Source organism: Chiloscyllium punctatum, chromosome 33 (genome assembly GCF_047496795.1).
Source record: "Chiloscyllium punctatum isolate Juve2018m chromosome 33, sChiPun1.3, whole genome shotgun sequence".
In the NCBI taxonomy this organism is placed as follows: Eukaryota; Metazoa; Chordata; class Chondrichthyes; order Orectolobiformes; family Hemiscylliidae; genus Chiloscyllium; species Chiloscyllium punctatum.
The window spans coordinates 45,961,055-45,979,308 of record NC_092771.1 but is presented as its reverse complement, the minus strand read 5'-3'; the positions used below and the strand labels follow the sequence as shown (position 1 = coordinate 45,979,308).

At 45.3% G+C, this 18,254-nt stretch overlaps 1 long non-coding RNA gene across 2 annotated transcripts in view; it reads left to right on the top strand.

Annotated features, from left to right (window-relative positions):
• The window catches only part of LOC140458543 (uncharacterized), a 40,252-nt gene extending 22,924 nt beyond the window's left edge, over positions 1-17,328 (top strand). For both annotated transcript variants that reach the window (XR_011953511.1, XR_011953510.1), the window contains exons 6-8: positions 108-216; positions 5,261-5,367; positions 14,901-17,328. This is a non-coding gene — a long non-coding RNA (uncharacterized lncRNA). The remainder of the gene's footprint in view (positions 1-107; positions 217-5,260; positions 5,368-14,900) is intronic.
• The last annotated feature ends 926 nt before the right edge of the window (positions 17,329-18,254 follow it).

Below are 18,254 nucleotides of genomic sequence, written 5' to 3'. Positions count from 1 at the left end.
GGAAAGGTATTTGTTCAGTGTGTACGAGAACATTTCAGATTCAGTTTGTAGGATGTACCTACTAGAGAAGGAACAAAACCTGACCTGTTTTCTTTATTCATTCACAGGATGAGGCTGTCACTGGCTCGGCCAGCATTTATTGCTGTGTTTACCCAGAGGCCAGATAAGAGTCAACCACGTTGCTATAGATCTGGAGTCACTTGCAGACCAGACCAGGTAAGGATGGCATTTTCCTTCCCTAAAGGTCGTGAGTGAACCACATTGGTTTTTCCAACAATTGACAATGGATTCCTTGTCGTCACTAGATTATTTTTTTCCAGATATTTATTGAATTCACGTTCCAAAATCTGCCGTGATGGGATTCAAACCTAGGACCCCAGAACGTTATCTGGGTCTCTGGATTAACTGTCTAGCGATAATTTCACTCCGTCATCACTGCCTCTTAGGAAATGAGGCAGGGTGAGTGAGTGAGGTATCAGTGGGCCAGCACATAAGCACCAAAGATCCCTCAGTATTGTGGCTCAGTGGTTAGCGCTGCTTCCTCAGCACCAAGGACCTGGGTTTGATTCCAGCCTCGGGTGATTGCCTGTGTTCACGTTGGCACATTCTCCCCAATGTTTGTGAGGGTTTCCTTCGGGTGTTCCAGTTTCCTCCCACAGTCCAAAGATGTGTAGATTAGTTGGATGAACCATGTTAAATTTCCCATAGTGTCCAGATGCAGTATATGAGGTTTTGGGATGTGCAGGCAAATCTCTGCCTCATGTGAAAAGATCCTTTTGTGGTCTTGGACAGAGGTCAGAGGGAGGTGTGGCCGCACGTTTTACATTTCCCATGGCGGCAAGGGAGGGTCAAGAGTGTGGAGCATGGGTTGGTGGGAGGGTGTGGACCAAACATGGGAGGTGCAGAGGGAATGGTCTCTGCGGAACATAGACAGGGTTGGGGGAGGGAAATATGTCTCTGCTGGTGGGGTCTGACTTTAGGTAGCAGAAATAACAGAGGTTAATGTGCTGTATCTGGAGATTAGTGGGGTGGAAGGTGAAGACCGCAGGGTTTTATTCTTTATTGTGGCTGGAGGGGTGGGGTAAAGGCAGAGGTGCGGGAAGTGGAGGGTATGTGTTGGAGGGCATTGTTGATCAAGTCAGAGGAAAATTACGGTCCTTGAAGTAGGCCTTTCTGGGATGTCCTGGAATAGGATCCAAAGAGATTAAACAAATATATCACAGACAAAAGATTAACTGGACCAGGGAATAGGACCCCTTAAAGGTCAACAAGGCTGTCTATGGAACCACAGGGGGTGCGAACGATATGCAAATATTTCAAGTCATTTTTACTGGAGAAGTATATGGAAGCTCAAGAGTTTGGAGAAATAAACAGTGATAACTTGAAAAGTGTCCATGTTACAGAGGAGGTGGGACTGGATGTCTTAAATCGCATCAAGGTGGATAAAGCCCTGGAACCTGATCAGGTGTATCCTGGAACTTTCTGGAAATCAAGGGAACTGATTGTTGGGCCTCTCCTGAGGTATTTGTATTGTTGATAGCGACAGATGAGGTGCCATTATTTTAAAAAGGTGGTAAGGAGAGGCCATGGAACAAGAGAACAGTGAGCCTGAAGTCAGTGGCAGGCAAGTTGTTGGAAGGGATTCTGAGGGGCAGGATAACCATCTATTTGGAAAGGTAAGGAATGACCGGGAGAGTCAATGTGGCTTTGTACATGCACAATTGTATTTCACTAACTTGAGTGAGTGTTTTGAAGTGACAAAGAAAAATGATTAAACCAGGCTGTGAACGTTGTTTATATGGACATTCAGCAAGGTTCCACAAAGCAGACTGGTTCGCAGGGTTAGATAACATGGAATGCAGGGAGAGCAAGCCATTACAAAACTGCCTTGAAGGTAGGAGACAGAGGATGATGATGGAGAGTTGCTTTGCGGACTGGAGGCCTGTGAGCAGCAGTGTGCTGCAAGGATGAATATTGGGCCCTTAAATAAATGACTTGGATGTGAATATATGAGGTATGGTCAGTAGGTTTATAGAAGACACCAAAATTGGAGGTGTAGTGGACAGTGAAGAAGGTTAGTTCAGAATACAAACAGGATCTTGATCAGATGAGCGATTGGAGCAAGGAATGGCAGACGGAGTTCAATTTGGATAAATGTGAGCTGTTGTATTTTGGAAAGGCAAATCAGGGCAGGACTTATACAATTAATGGTAAAGTCCTGGGGAACATTGCTGAACAGAGACCTTGGAGTGCAGGTTCATAGTTCCTTGAAAGTAGAGTCACAGGTAGGCAGGGGAGTGAATGCAGCATTTGGTACGCACCCCGTTATTGGTCAATGCATTGAATGCGCCTGTTGTGACGTCATATTGTGGCTGGACAGGGCACTGATTAAGGCCCTTCTGGAATTCTGTTTTCAGTTCCAATCTCCCTGTGCTTGGAATAATGTTGAGAAACTTGAAAGGGTTCAGACAACATTTGCAAGGATTTTGCCAGGGTTGGATGGTTTGAGCTATTGGGAAAGGCTGAATAGGCTGGGACTATTTTCCCTGGAGATTTGGAGGCTGAGAGGTGGTCTTATAAAATTATGAAGGGCATGGATAAGATGAGCAGTCAGGGACTTTCTCCCAAGTTCAGTGGGTACAGGCTTAAGGTGAGAGGGAAAAGATTTAAAAGGGATCTAACGGGCATCTTGTTCATGTTGAGGGAATTGCAAGTATGGAATGATCTGCCAGAGGAAGGGGTGGAGGCTAGTACAATTGCAGCATTTAAAAGGCATCTGATTGGGTACATGAAGAGGAAGGATTTAGAGGGAATAAGGGTGAACCGCTGGCAAATGGGACTCCATTAACGCTCTCCGTTATTGGTCAATGCATTGAATACAGAAGCTGGGATGCCATATTGTGGCTGGACAGGACATTGATTAAGCCACTTCTGGAATTCTTTTTTCAGTTTGAATTACTCTGTTCTGGGAAGGATGTTGTGAAACTTGAAAAAGTTTGGACAAGATTTCCAAAAACGTTGCCAGGATTGGAGGATTTGGGCTACAGGGAGAGGCTGAATAGGCTGGGGTTATTTTCTCTGGAGAGTCAAAGACTGAGAGGTGACTTCATGGAGATTTATAAAATCACGAGGGGTGTGGATAAGGTGAGCAGCTGGTGTCCTTTTTCCTCAGGTTAGGTGGGTCCAAAACTAGAGCACCTGGGTTTAAATTGAGAGGGCAAAGATTTAAAAGGGATCTAAGTGGCAACGTTTTCAAGCTGAGTGTGGTGTGTGTATGGGAGGGGCTACCAGATGAAGTAGTGGAGGCTGATAAAATCACAACATCTAAAAGGCTTCCAATAGGAAGGGTTTTGATGGATACAGGCCAATAGATGGTAAATGGGAATCCATCAGTTTAGGATTCCTCGTTGGCACGGGCGAATTGGACCTGCCATTACACACTACCTATGGTTTCTTTGATCTTAATAAATTAAGATGCATTCCTCTATTTTGTGGAGAGCTAGCTAGCTGAAGCACAGTTAATTATCCTTGGAGCTGAGAAGTTGAAGCCGTGATTTCGATCGGGTGCAGATTTGGTTCCAAGGTCTTGAATTTGCAGAGAGAGAGAGGAATTGTTAACACTGTCACAATTTTTAGTAACTACTTTCTTGTAATTGGCAAATAATACAAGGTGAAAATGTGAACACTATTTTACTCAGTAGGTTCTGAACATCTGGAACAGTCTGAACGACAGAGATTCAACAGATATTCTGAAACAGACTTATAATTTTACTTTTTAAGGAAAGATTTCGGGGGCTATGGGCAAATGGGAGGGGACTTGGGACAGATTTGCAGCATCTCCAGGGGGAGTGAGTCCAGCCCCAATGGGCTGAATAGCCCCCAGGCCCTGTGCTCTGTGATACTGCCCCATTCACTGTGAATGATGAAGCTCATCCCAGGGCAGAGAGAGGGATTAGCCCTCCACTCTCATCACAATGAGGCCTGGCTGATTGACGGCAGCTCCAGACCAATGGGAGGAGAATCTGTGTGGTCCTGCAGCCAATGGGATTGAATGAGGCGTGTGGCCAGCAAGACAACACCTGTCCATGAGCTGTGCAGGTGCAATGTCACTATTTGGGGTTGGGAGAGACAGCAGAGACTGGGACAGAGGCTGTAGGACCTGAATTACAAACTCCCAGTAAATTAAAACCTGAAGAACTGCGGGAGATATAAATCAGAAACAACAACCAGGAGGTTCTGGAAAAGCTCAGCAGGTCTGGCAGCATCTGTGAAGAGAAATCAGAGTTGGTTGAAGATCTGCTGTCGCTTCCACAGAACAGATGTTACTGAGGAAAATAAAGTCAGTTTATATGCAGAAGAAAGTGTTGGGGGGGATGATAAAAGGAGTAAAGGATAGGTGGGGATAGAGTGAGAAGAACAGTTGGATAAAGGATAACCATCTGGATAGGGGAGGGTGACTAGCTGTTAATGGAGACTGTTAGTGGCTAACCATAGGTAGTGTGTAATGGCAGGCTGTGAGAACAAGGCCTGGTGTGTGGGGTAGGGGGGCTACGACATGAGGTTGTTAACCTATGGTGAGCCACTAACTGTCTCCATTGTAAGCTGTTCCCCACCTACATCACTCCACGATTGGAGCTGCCGAGAACACAAACCTTTGGAATATCTTCCCTAACTCCCCCTCTCCGCCTTAAAGATGTATCTAAAAATCGTTCTCTTTAATCAACGTTTCCATCATTCGTGAAGCATTTTAGGAGATTTGTCAATGTGAAAGGCTCCATACAATGCAGGTAGTTGTTGTTATTGTCTGACATCAGGAGAAACAGGGCTGAGTCCTCTCTCTCTCTTATACCTGATTAACAGCAGCAAAAGCAGGAAGCACTGAGCATGCTCCAGTCCACAATGGGCCTCGGATTATTGATGTCAGCGCAGGACCAATAAGAGTGGGGGAACGGTGGTCCTTCAACGAATCGGAGTGAATGAGGGGCGGGACAATACTCAACCACGTGATAAACATCATGGACAGCACACTGTTGTTATGACCAAGGCATTGGAAATGTGTGAAGGTGAAGGGCAGGGGAAAGGAAAGACATATTGACCAGGAAGAGAAGGAAACTTTCATGGTATGGGATGTGAGGTTTTACAGAACTTAGTGCACATTGTAAAGCACAAATTTCAAAATCCAAATTCTGCACCATTTTCCATCCCTCTAATGCAATTTTGCACTCCCTGAAATATCAACTGTGTGTTTCTCCCTCCACAGATACCAGTGTTCAATGCCAAAGCCCCATTGCCTGTGGAGAAGGTGATGTTTGACTTTATCGTATAGCTGCAATTTGTGTGGTGAAGGTGCTCCCACAATGTGGTTGGGTAAGAGCTGTTATAGATTATTCACTCAGCGACAGTGAAGAGTTGACATTGTGTGCAAATCAACAGCAGTTTGTTTTTTTTTATCATGTTTATAATTCCACAGAAATACTATTGAGAACTTCAGACATAAGGCCACAGCTGGGGATTTTAGGTCAGGTGATCAAAAGAATTGCGAAATAAGCAGGTTTTCAGGAATACCTTAAAGGAGGAAAGCAGGTTTGAGGGGGTTAGGGTGGGAATTCCAGACCATGTTGCCTTGGGAACAGTAGAAAGAGCCAGACAGGTGAAGCAATGAATAAACTCATCGTTGGGAGTCTAAAAGAAAATGAGTTGTCGGGGTCTCACAGGTTGTGTGGTTCAGGGAGACAGGGATGTTCACAGCCAGGAATTACATCAAGGGTGAGAATTTTAAATTGTTGCTTGTTAATAGGAGCCTTTTGATGGATCAACAAGTTTTGGTACAAGTGAGCACTTGGGCAGTAGGGTTTTAGATACTCTTGAGATTACATGGAAGTTGAATGTGGGAGGCTGGCCAGGACTGTGTCTGGTTAATGAAGTCTGGAGATAACACAGGGATGGACGAGTATTTCAGTAAATGGGCTGAGACTAGGGTGGAGTTGGGTGATGTCACTGATGTAGAAATAGTGCTTTTGGAGTTGGGCTGCTCCTCCTCCTCATCACCCCCCCTTCCCAATTCACAGATATTGTTCCTTGTTCTACCTGTCTGTCTTTTCTGGTTATGTCCTTCTCTCCCATTCTGCTACAAACTAATATTTGACCCCACCATTGTTGGAAAAACCTACTCCATCCTGACTCTCCCTTTCCTTTCTGAATTCCTTGTATTTGGTGTCCCTTAAGGATCTCTCCTTGGTCCCTCCTGTTTCTCACCTCCACACTGCCAGGAGGTGACATTGTCCAAAAGCACCGTGTTAGGTTTCACATGTACACTGACACTGCCCAGATCTCCCTCCCCATCATCCCTCTCCATTACTCAGTTATCAAACTGCTCATCACGGACCCACTACGCAATTGGCTGCAATTTCCTGCAATGGAACATTGCAATGGTTCAATCCATTGCCTTCAGTTGCTATTACAAATACATTTCCCTTACTGCTGAGCTCCTCCCTCTCCCCGAGAACTGTCTGAGGCAGAACCACACTCTTCACAATATTGCTCTCATATCTGACCCCAAGGTGACCTTTTGATCAGGCATCTACACAATCACAAACAGCCAGGAATTCCAATCTCTTAAAATGTTGCTTGTCTCCACCTCACCCCAGCTCCATTGCTACTGAAACCCCTGACCCGTGTCGGTGTTGCCTTAAACTTGACGAATCCAAAACAGAACCCGTGATTCCGTGACTGACCCAGAATCTGGTTCCAGACTCCCTCATGATGGGAAACATCCTCTCAGTATTTACCCTGTCAAACTCCTTAAGAATCCTACATGTTACAATGAGATCCCCTCTCATTCTTCCCAAATCCAGTGAGTCGAGTCCCAACCTCTTCAGTCTTTTCTTAAAAGATAATCCCTGTAAACCAGGGATCATCCAGTCAATCTTCTGTGAAATGCCTCTGATGGAATGATGTATTTCCTTAAATAAAGGGACCAAAACATCTGTCATTACTCTAGATGTGGTCTCACTCAGACTTTGTAAAGTTCCTCTCAGGTATATACTCCAAACAACTCCCTTTAAACTTGCACAGATGTTGTTGGAAATGCTCAGCAGGTCATGCAACATCTGTGAAGAAAAACCAGTTAAAGTTTTGGGTCTGGTCACCCTTCCTCAGATACGTTAACTCTACTTTCTTTTCACAGATGCTGCTAGACCTGCTGAGCTTTTCCAGAAACTTCTGTTTCTCTTCCTGGTTTACAGCATCTTCAGTTGTTTCGGTTTTCATATCTTTTAATCTTGCCATCTCTCCTCTAGAATTTGTCATTTCCACCTTGGAAAAAAGATTCACATTTGTTTGGTCTCCCCTACCCTGGGAAAAAAGAAACCATGACTAGTCACCCTATCATTGCTCCTCATAATTTTATAAAGTTCAATAAAGCCACATAAAGTATCCAGTGCTGCAGGGAAATAGCTTCAGCCTATTCAGCCGCTCCTTATGGTTCAAATGTTCCAATACTGGCAACACCCTGGAAAAACTTTTCTGAACTCTTGCAAGTTTCCCAACATCTTTCCTATAGCAGGGAGACTGGAATTGAAAGCAGTCTGGGGATTCCAAAAGTGGCCGAGCCAATAAACTGTACAACCGGAACATGATCTCCCAACTCCTATACTCCATGCACTGCGTGATAACAACTAGCATACCGCACACCACCTTCACCAACCTGTCTACCTTCAACCACACTTTCAAGGAACTATCAACCCACACTGCACGGTCTGTTTGTCTTTCAACACTTCCCAGGAACTTGTCATTAAGAGGTTGAGTCCTATTCTGCTAACATCTTTCTGAAATCAGGGAGACCACAATTGAATGCAGTATTCTAAAACTGACCTCACCAATGCCCTACTCAGCCACAACGTGCCCTCCTAATCCCTATACTCAGTGACAGAATCCCTACAGTGTGGAAGCAGGCCTTTTGGCCCATGAGACCATACCAACCATCGGAACAGCATTCCACCCTAACTCTGTAACCTACCATTACCCAAAGCTCATCCAGCTAACCTGCATGTCTTTGGATTTGTGGGAGGAAATTAAGAGCACCCAGAGGAAGCCCACGCAGACACACAGGGAGAATGTGCAACCACCACACAGACAGTGGAATCGAACCATAGTCCATTTATTGATCAGCGCATTCCATTCAATGTTGGTGTCCCAAATGCCACATTCAGCACCTGATCTCCCTGAATCTCTACTTTCCAAGAACTATACAGTTGTTCTTAGCCCTTCAGAGGGAATTAAGGTGAGGAGGAGAAAACAGGAACAGGGTTGAGTTTTAGATCTATAAAATAACTCCATCTTCCCCCTCTGTTCCCCCCCCCCTACTCTGTCCCCCCCATACCCCAGTCGGCCTGTTCCCCCTCCCCCATAGTCTCTTCCCCCCCCTTTGTCGGTCACCTCCCCCAACCCCCCCAGTCTGTTCCCCCTTTCTGTCAGCCGACCCCCCCCCCCGTCTGTTCCCCTCCTCTCTAATCCCACATTCTGTCCCCACCCGTCTCTGTGCCACCCCTCTCTGTCCCCCATTCTTTCCCCACCCACTTCGGTCTCACCCCTCTCGATCCACCCACCCCCTGTCTGCCCACCCTCCCTCCCAGTCCCCTAGTTCTGTACTCCCCCACTGCAGGGCAAATATCTTGCCTATTTACCGTATCCATGCCCAGCCTGATTTTAAAAATCTCTTTCTGGTCACCATTCAGCCTCTGACGCTCCAGGGAAAACAGCCTATCCAACCCTGGCAACATGCTATAATTCTTTTCAGATCTCTTTAAAGTTTAAGAGCATTCATCTGATAGGAAGGAGAACAGAATTCTATGGAATATTGATTTGGCAACTTTTGCAATGTCCTGTACAGCCGCAATATGTCCTCCCAACCCCTATACTCAATGCTCTGACCAGTAAAGACAAGCAGACCAACTGCTGCCTTCACTATCCTATCTACTTGCTACTCTACTGTCAAGGAACCATGAACCTGCACTCCAAGGACTCTTTGTTTAGCAACACTCCCCAGGAATTTACTATTAACTGTATAAGTCCTGCTGAAGTTTCCTTTTCCAAAATGCACCAGCTCGCATTTTTCTAAACTGAACTCCTCAGCTCATTCACCCATCTGATCCAGATCCTCTTGTACTCTGAGGTAATCTTTTTCACTGTCTACTACACCTCCCATTTTGGTGTCATCTGCAAACTTACTTACAATACCTCTTATGGTCACATCCAAATCATGGATATAAATGACGAAAAGTAGTGGATCCAGCACCGATCCTTGTGACACTCCACTGGTCACAGGCCTCCAGCCTGAAAAGCCCCCTCTGCCTTCTACCTTCGGGCCAGTTCTGTACTCCATGCGATCTAACCTTGCTGACCAGTCTCCCATGAGGAACCTTGTCAAACACATTACTGAAGTCCATGTAGATCATGTCCATGCTCTGACCTCAGCAATCCTCTTTGTTACTTCTTCAAAAAAACGGAGTCAAATTCATGAGATATGATTTCCCATACACAAAGCTGTTATTAGTATCCAGGATTTAACTCTGTACATTGGGGTCTGTGTTGCCCAGTTATAGGTGTTAATATTCTGGATGAAGTTCAAGTACACCAGCATTTTGTCAGTGACTCTGTATTGAGTCTTGTTAATGTCACCAATACAGGTGAGTTCCTTTTGAAAGGCAGTCCCTTTATCCCTTGCCCACCAGGAGGGAGTGTCCTTACCTCTGGACTAGGAGGATCAGGCTCAGAGTTGAGAAACAGCATCTTTGAAGAGGCTGATTAGTAAACCTGCCCAAGCCACCAGACCTTGCTGTCTGCCAGCTGTCTCTGCCTGAGTCTCCAAACAGAACCGTCCTGTAGTTTCTCTCCTGTCAGACTCTCCCATTGCTCAGTTTGTCCAGGATCCCCTCCTGCTGCTGCACTGATCCTGTCCCTCACTGACTTGTCCATCCCCAGTGTCCTCTACATTCATTCATTGTTTACAATCCTGTCCTCCAGCTCCACCCCCTCCCGTCAATAGAGACGGCTCAGTGGTTGGCACTGCTGCCTCACAGCACCAGGTACCCGGGTTCGATTCCGGCCACAGGCGACTGTGTGGGGTTTGTGCATTTGCCCCGTGTCTGAGCGGGTTTCCTCCGGGTGCTCCGATTTCCTCCCACAATCCAAAGATGTGCAGGGCAGGTGAATTGGCTATTCTAAATTGCCCATAGTATTAGTTACATGAGTTAGGGGGAATAGGTCTGTGTAAGTTACTGTTTGGAGGGTCAGTATGGACTTGTTTGGCCGAAGGGCCTGTTTCCATACTGTAGGGATTCTGATATATTTGGCAGCAGCTGCTGTCCATCACCCAGACTCCTGTATGATCGGGAGCACGTGCTGTAGGAGGGGAGACAAGTGACAAGGGGCAGTGCTGACCAATTGTGGGAGTATGTGCCAGGGAAGGAGGCTGCGGGTGTGAGGGATTAATCTCGTATTAGCAGCTTCATCCCTCTGGGAGCAGGACCCAGGGGAATGGCCCTTCTCTTGCTACCCTGACATGTGATCAGACTATCAGTGGTGCAGCGTTTTTCAGAAAGTTATCAGAACTCTTTTGTGAAGATTCAGGGTTGTTATGGAAAGGGACAAGGATGGGCCTGCAATTAGAATTCTAATTTGGTTCATTTTAGTCAGATGGGTCTTGGCCAGAGTGTGCAGGAAGCAGTGTATGCAGGATGGTTCTCATCAGGAGCGAGGAAACTGAATTCGAAGAGAGAGTGTGTGAGAGAACTGGGTGTGGAGGAAAGGAGTGGGGGGATTGGTTTGGATTTCAGTTCACAGAAGAGAGAAATTGTGAGACTGAGGTTTAAAGCTTTGGGGGAAACAAGGAAACTACAGTTTAATACTACAATTGTCTTATGAATTTCCATCCTGTATTAACAGTGGTAACTTGTGTACTCTGTTGTATGGTACTGAAAGGGTGGATTTGTGGATGAGAAATACAAATTGAACTTCATGTTCGGATCTGATGGTTACTTGATCCGAGCCGATCTGAATATTATTGGCCTTTTCATCTGGAAGGAAAGGTGTGCATTCTGTCCATGGGCGAATATTTCAAATGTCAGTGTGACTGGAAAAGTACTGAGACACAGCCAAGTCCGTGTCAGTGTGGTGAGTGTGGAGAGAGATTTCATTTGTTTTTGAAAGTGTGGAAAATCATGGCACATTTCCCAGGAACAATGAAGCCACAACTTTGCTTTGTCGAAGGACAAGTCTTTAATTAACCATGCAACCAGAAAGACACAAGGATACCTGCACCATGGGGAACACTATGAAAACGGGATTGTTGTAAAGGGGTTCATTCTCGATCATGGATTGTAGTCCATTGGCATTGTCCCATCGGTTCCAGCCCCGCGGGGAAACACTGGAAATATGAGGAATGTAATGGAGGTTTCAGTTATTAAACTGGAAAACGTGCAGAACAATTTACAAGGATGTTGCCAGGGCTCAGGGGTCTGAGTTATAGGGAGAGGTTGGACAAGTGAGGATTTTATGTTTGGAGCAGAGGAAACTGAGGGGGTTCTTTTCTAGAAGTGTATAAGACCATGAGAGGCCTGGATAAGGTGAATGCACTCAGTCTTTTTCCCAGGAACTCAAAGATTGGACGGCTTGATTGGATCAGTTTAAGGTTAGAGGAGAAAGAATAAAAGGGAAGCTGAGGGGCAACTGTTTTACACAGAGGGTGGTATGTATATGGAATGAGCTGCCAGTGAAAGTGGTTCAGGCAGGAACACTCTCAACAGGTAAAAGACATTTGGACAAATACATGGATAGGAAAGGGTCAGAAGCAAATGGGCCAAGTGCAGGGAAATGGGGTTAGCGTGGATGGACATTCTGGTCGGCATGGGCCAGTTTGGGCCAAAGGGCCTGTCTCTGCTGTAGGATTCTATAACTCTAAGTGCATTTGCTATTTCTCCCACTAACTCTGTTGGTATCCTGGGATGTCTTCCATCAGGGCAATGAGACTTGTCTACCTTTAGCTCCATTAGCTTGCCCAGCTCTAACTCTTTCGTGATAATGGTTGTTTCTTGGTCCTCACCTTCCTCAGTCTCCTTATCAATTACTGCCATGTTCTTCGTGTTCTCCACTGTGAAGACTGACTGCTGTGTGCTCATATTCCTGAACCCTGCTGGATAGGAATAACTAGGCACAGAACTCTGAGAGGTCTTCTTTGAGTCTTTATTGATGAGACATGGCAGTTACATGTACAGTGTACATGCAAAACACTTCCAGGCAGCATCAGGTAACTGCCCACCTGTCGGATGTACGGCTCCCATTCTTATACCTTAGTGGTTTGGGACTTTGAATAGAGACTGTCTCTCAGTATTATCTCCATGGCAACGGCAGTTAGAAAGTCTAGTTCAGTTCAGCACTTTGTGGTTAAACCACACACCCCTCCCCCACGGCCCTGTGGTTCCCTCAAGTATCTGACAGGTGCTTCAGTTTCAGTGAGGTGTCTATCAGGATTCTGATATGGAGGAGCCGGTGTTGAGGTGGGGTGGAAAAAGTTATAATTCACACAACAGGTTATAATCCAACAGGTTTATTTGGCAATACAAGCTTTTGGAGTGTGCTGTGATTTTTAATTTGATCAGGATTATCTCTATGGTAACAGTTAAGTGCTTCAACAATTCCAGAGGCCATATGTTCCCCACACAATAGGTTCCCCTCTAGCAGGGTAAACTGCTATTCTGGCCCTGGGGATAGCTACTCATCACTTTTCTCCCCCAATCCCATCTCACTTTCAGTTGATCTTTAAAGTTTTTCTAATCTCCTAGTTTCTCCTTGGTCTTTGGCAATTTGTATGCTTTCTATTTCAGTTTGATAGACTCCCTTATTTCCTGAGCCACCCACGGCAGGTTATTCCTTTTCCTACAGTCCTTCCTTTTCCTTGATATATACTTTTGCTGAGCACTTCGAAAAATTGCTTTGATATTCCTCCACTGTCCGTCAACTTTCCCACCATAAAGTCTTTGTTTCCAGTCTACATTAGCCAACTCCTGCCTCATCCTATTGTAGTCTCCTTTGTTTAAGCACTGGATCTTGGGAGTGGATCTAATCTTCCAGCTTTCCATCTGTGTTCTCAGTTCAACCAGACTTCTCAGAATTCTTTTATCAGAGTACGAGGTGAGACAATGTTTCCTGGGTGTTTTGGTTTTCATTGTCAGTGACCTTGGCTTTGTAATAAAGTACAGGATAGATATTCACAACAGAGTATTCTGGACGCTGTGAATGTACTACACAGTCTAAAACCATAAATCACTGTCTCCCCTCAGTTTAAAATTGCAAAATCATTATCTCCTACACGCTTCCTCACTACCTAAGCTTGGAATGCTAATCCACCTGACTATCTGTCATTTTCCGAAAATCTCCTTTGGTGAAGGTCGTGAGTTTTGGATTCAGCTTTCCAGTTATTACCGTAAGAAGATAAGCCCTGGACACAGGAGAGGCAATGCAGCCCTTCGAACCAGCTCCACCATTTAATACAGTGATGATTGAGCTCACCTCGGTCTCAGCTGGATTTTCCAGCCTGCTCTCTCTCACCCTTCAACCCATTGCAAATTAAACATCTGTATCTCTTCATTAAATTGGCTCATTGTCCTGGCATCCACCGCATTTTGAATAGGGAATTCAACAGATTCACAACACATCGAGACAAGGACATTCTTCCTCATGAGAATAGAATAGAGTCCCTATAGTGCAGAAACAGGGTATTCATCCATCGAGTCCACACCAACCCTATGATGAATATCCCATTCAGACCCACTCGTTCCCTGTAACATTGCATTTCCCATGGCTAATTGTCTAACCGGCACATGCATGGACACTATCAGCAATTTAGCATAGGCAATCCACCTAACCTGCACATCTTTGGACTGTGAGGAAACTGGAGAACTGTACGAAACCATGCAAACATGGGGAGAATATGTAAACTCCACACAGTCGCCTAAGGTCCCTGACACTGTGAGGCAGCAGTGCTAGCCACTGAGCCACCTCTGCTTAAAACCGACTGCGCCTTATTAACCTCCCTATCCCCCAATTGGCTGAATCTATGTTCCTTACGTCAGAAATCAGGTTGTCAAAGCGGATGTCTCAGTAAATCCCAGTGACAGCCCACATGTCCCATGTGTCTGAATGGGGATCTGATACACAACATCCTCCATCCCACACTTTTCACGTTCCAGAGACAGGGCTCCAGTGGCTGTTTGAGGACTGCAACTCCCAAATTCCGAGGCAGGGACCACAGGTCGGGAAACCTGGCACTGCACAAGTACAGAATGTGGGTGAGTTTTGGAGCATGTGCTTTGGGGTAACTAGTGGAAAGTATTTCACACTGTGATTGTCTGGAGGAGGAACATATTTGCTTGTCGTATTGATCTTTTGGAGGGTCAAAGTGTCACCACACCCACATGGGACCAAGTTCCATCCCCAACTTGTCATAACACTGGAATCGACCAATGAGAAACAAAGAAGGATCTGACCCATTCTCCCAGACTGAAGGTTCCTCTTCTGTCCAGGATCTGCCACCTCCCTTTCTGTTTCCTTTTGTTTCATTCTGCTGTTACATTATTGACTTGCAGCAACTGAAGGGAAAGGAAGTGAACCCAGAAAGGGTGCAGAGTCTAACCAGGGACAGGAAGTGGTGGCATAGACCTGTTTATCAACAACTCCATGAGAATGGGGAGGGTGTACATTAGGGGTAGTAGAGTCAGAATGGTGAGAGAGAGTAAGTGGGCTGGAGGGTTACAGCTTTGGGGGAAGGAAGAGGAAAAAGATATTCCAGAGAAACTAGAATTGTCTGCTCCGAATTTCTAATCTGTACATATTCCTTTACGCAGGGTGCTGGATGGTGAAGATGTGCAGACTGAAGTCTCAAAATCATGTGCAGATCGTGATTAAGTTAAACAACATTTGAAGAACTAAAGATGGAGAGTCACTCGGCCAAAATCCTGCAACGCTCTCTCTCCCAGCATTGTCGGTCTCTCTGCGCCAAATGGACTGTGAATGGTTCAAGACAGCAGCTCACTACCATCTTCTCAAGGGTAACGAGAGATGGGGAATAAATGCTGGCTGAGCCAGTGATGCCCATATCCTGGAAATGGGTTCTATCTCTAGTTGCTGAAACCCAGTTGATGTTACTGCAGGATGATGAGGGACGCTGAGTGCATCCTCCAGGAGGCAGCACCATCACATTACCCCTGCCTACACCCACACAGTAACACCGCAACGCCATTGGAACAAAAGGCAGTGAAACCAAAGGAGGACTTAGACATAGTTCTTCGAGGTAAAGTCATGAAAGGAGATTGGAACACAGCAGGAACAGGAGACTGAGCTGGATGGTCAGCTGTTTCCCATTGAATGGTAGTGCAGGATAGAAAGGCCGAATGGCCGCCTCCTGCTATCTCCCAGGTATGTATATAGCCATGGAGCCCGGGTAGGAAGGAGTAGGCAGGGATTCTCCAGGAGATTGCACTTCCACATCAGTTTTCAGTGAGGGATGGTTTGATGGATTTTATTTAACATTTATCTTTAACACAAGGTTTGTGAATTTGGTTTTAAAATATTGTAGCTATTTATTCCACAATAAATAAAACGAAAAGAAAAGAAATGCAACTATCTGAATATAACAGTTTTTTTAAAAATTTCAAACGCCCTGTAAAACAAAATCCTGTCTATTCCTGGACACCATCACTTTCTAGTTACTCAAACTCCAGGGAAATATTCCCTCCCTGTCTGAACCTTTGGTTTGATTTAACTACTTTTCAGTTCTCCTTCTGTGAGCTGTGAAGTGTTCTTTTTCCCCCCCATTTCTCCTACCCAGACATGTTATCTCTCACAGCTGAGCAACCTTCCCACGTTCATCATTACGCCATTTTGGGTTTTTGTTAATATATAATCACCAGCAGTAAACCACCCGTGTAACCAATTGAATATTTGCAAACAAAGCCCATTACAGGCAAAGCAAACCATTACAAATGACAGATTGGGAAGGGACCAAATCAAAGTAGAGTTAGGGGTGAGGGGGCAGCAGTGGAGATAAAGCACTGTATCCCCTGTGATGTCCACCTCTATCTAAAGGCATCGAGAACATTGATACATACCACATGCTCCTTCTCCAAGGACACCCTGCTTTAACCTCAATCATAGAATAGAATCCCAACAGTGTCGCAGGAGAGCATTGGCCCATCAAACCCCACCGACCATCCAAAGAGCATCCCACCTGGAGCACTCTATCCCTGTAACACTGCATTTCCCATGACTGATCCATTGAGTCTGCATAAGCCTGGACACTGTTGACAATTTCACACAACTGATCCACCTAACCCACAAATCTTTGAACTGTAGGGGGAAACCAGAGCACCTGGAAGGGGCCCACACAATCATAGGGGAATGTGCAAACTCCACACAGGCTGTTGACCAAGGCTGGATGCCAACCTTGTACATGGTGCTGTGAAGCAGCCGTGCTACAGTCACAATTTAAATCAAAATAGATGATCCCTGCTCACTGTCACATTGCTGTTTGTGGAGACTTACTGCCCAGAGAGACATCCTGAGGTTCAGAAAGAGACAATATAAATTCAGTCAACTCCAGCCGAGTTAATGCTATTAACAACAACATCAATACTCCAACAGTGCCATCAGATCTCGTACCTACTCTATCATTTACGATTTCTAACCCATGGGAAGTTTGTTACCAGCTTCGATGACAGCCATAATGCTCTGACCACTTTGACAGAGCCAGTGCAAGTCAGTTCTAATAGTTATCAGTAGATTGAATCTAAACAGGATGCCCCACAACAGGAAGTGCTCTGACACTCAATGCCTGTAAGTCATGGTCATTTTCCTAAAACCACTCACATCTGGTAATACCATTGAAGATATTTTATACAGTAACCTTTCAGTCTCAATTGCCAGTTCCAGTCCATGAAGCAGCCAGTAACATGCACCAGTGAATTGAATTGTAACAGCAGCATTGCCCCGGCAGGAGAGATTGAGGAGCTTGAAGCTGTCTTCTCTGGAGTATCTAAACATGAAACACTTCAAATGAACAAAAATCTTCAAGAGCTCGAAAGGATAGATACAGGAAGGATGTGCTCCGAGGCTGGTGTGCCTGGAATAAAATAAACACTAACTTCAGTATCTTTACCCAGCATCCCCTTTAGCTGCATCAATGTTGAAGATTTATTTGCTGCTCTAATTACACTCCCAGTTTTAACTGCTGTAATGTTGATGACTATGCAAATGTATAAAATATAATTTAATCCATCCCAAAACCTCTCTGTACCTGTGTCTCACTTGTGTTCACCGAGACACTCATTCAATCTGACCTCTTTACAAACCCTGCCCTAATATTTCCTTAGATGGCTCAGAATGAAATATTCACAGAATTGTTACTGTGCAAAAGGAGGCTGATTGGCTGATCAGCTCTCCAAAGGATCACCTCACTGAATGCTATTCTTCTCCCTTTACCCCATAAACCTTCCCATTCATCCTCTTCCAATAACACCGGCGTGTTCACAAGTAACCACAGCGATTGGATTTGTTTTGTTTGTTCATGGGATCATGGCATCCCTTACTGGGGCAGCATTTGTCATCCATTCTAACTGCCCAGGAGATGGTTCAGAGTCAACCACGTTATTCAGTGTCTCGATTCACATGTAGGCTGGACCAGGTCAGAATTAACAGTTTCTCAGACCCAATGACATGAAGAGTTTATTTATGGTCTATTATCTTATTTCTGAAATGATAATGAATAATGTTTGCAGTTGAATTAAAAGTGAAAGACCAAAATGTGTTTTATTCTGATTGAGCACATCCTCCTATTTTCCAAGTTGTTATTGACAGTCTCATTCCCCTCACACCAGAACCTGTTCAGAGAGTGTTACAGAAAAGGCAGAATGGTCAGCTGCAGGTGGTCAGAAGGGTTCTTCCTTCAGTAAATGGGGGATTCACTTACCTATGCTCATATGGAGGGGAAGTGAGACAATAGGAGCAGGAGGCAGTTTAACAGGGTTGTGCCCAGGGCTCTCAGTCTCTGATTCTCTGTCCGTCTGCAACTTCCCCTCTCAGCTCATGCAGTTGCTTTGTCAGTTCTTTCACAAATTGTTTCACCCTATCCTTGCCATTGTACATCTCCTGCCCTCCCACTACCATACCCTCTGACAGCTGCATAGTTCATCCGGTCACTAATT